Raw genomic sequence first — 1266 nt, 5'->3', positions numbered from 1 at the left:
GCACAGCCGCGAGTGAGTGCCGCGCACGAGTGAGTGGCACTGAAAGCTCGGTACCTAACCCGGATCGGCGAGGCCAGAGCAGCAAGGAGCGGGTGGCTCCGGACTCTGGAGCGGGGAGCGGGTGGAGCCCGCGGAGAAGCTGAGGAAGGAGAATCCGGAGCCCGGAGACGGTGCTTGCGTCAGCCGGAGGGTGTGGTCCGCCGGCCGCGTCTGGCCGGCTGAGTCAGGGGCCGGGTGAGGGTGCCGAGGAGGGCGGCTGGGGAGGAGGCTCCTGATCCGAAACGCAAAGGACTTGACTTTGTTGGTTTGTTTAGGTTTTTGAGACAGAGACTCACTGTGCAGTCCAGGCTGGCCTTGAGCTCTCAGGGCTCCTCCTGCCTCAGCCTCCTGAGTGCTAGGGTTACAGGCGTGCGACACTGCATCTGGTGAATTACACTGATTTTTTTTTTAATTAAATGTGGGTTTTGATGCAAAGGAAATCTGTGACAACAAATCCTACAGGGCGAGGAAGATGGGGCCCCGAGACAAATTCCAAGACCCGTGCCTGTGCGACTGAACCCAAGTTTCCTGTGTCCACGCACCCTACTCTGCTGAGAGAGAGGAGTCCACACTGAGCCTCCAGGAAATTAGGATTTAGTTGAGTTAGAGTAGAAAGTGAGCTCGAAAGGAATGTTCCCACAAAACAGAACAGCCGCCAGGCGTGGTGATGCTAACCTGGAATCTCAGAGCTTGGGAGACTAAGGCAGGAGGATTGCCACAAGTTCTGGGCCAGCATGGGCTACATAGTGAGTTCAAGGCCAGCCTGAATTGCATAGCAAGACCCTGGCTCAAAAAAAAGAGGGGCTGGTGAGATGGCTCAGTGGTCTAAAGCACCTACTTAGAACAAGCTTAGCAAAGCACAGGGGCCACCGTTCAATCCCCCAGCACCACAAGCCAGCCAGCCCTGCCCCCTGGTGGGCTGAGCTGGACACACACACACACACACACACACACACACACAGAAAATGATTTTTAAATTTAAAAAAAATTTTTTTTTTAAAGAAAAAAGAAAGAAGAGGAAAACTGAGATATAGTTCAGTGCCACAGTGCCTGCCTGGCAAACACAAGGTCCAGGTCCTGAGTTTGATTTTTTTTTTTTTTCAGAACCAGGGATTGAATTCAGGCCCTTGCGCTTTGCGCTTATTCTTCTGAGCCATGTCCCTGGAATTTGATTTCTGAGAGAGAGAGAGAGAGAGAGAGAGAGAGAGAGAGAGAGAGAGAAAAGAA

Source organism: Octodon degus, unplaced genomic scaffold (genome assembly GCF_000260255.1).
Source record: "Octodon degus isolate 3935 unplaced genomic scaffold, OctDeg1.0 scaffold00134, whole genome shotgun sequence".
NCBI lineage: Eukaryota > Metazoa > Chordata > Mammalia > Rodentia > Octodontidae > Octodon > Octodon degus.
The sequence above is the reverse complement of the archived record's forward strand: the minus strand, read 5'-3'. Positions refer to the sequence as shown.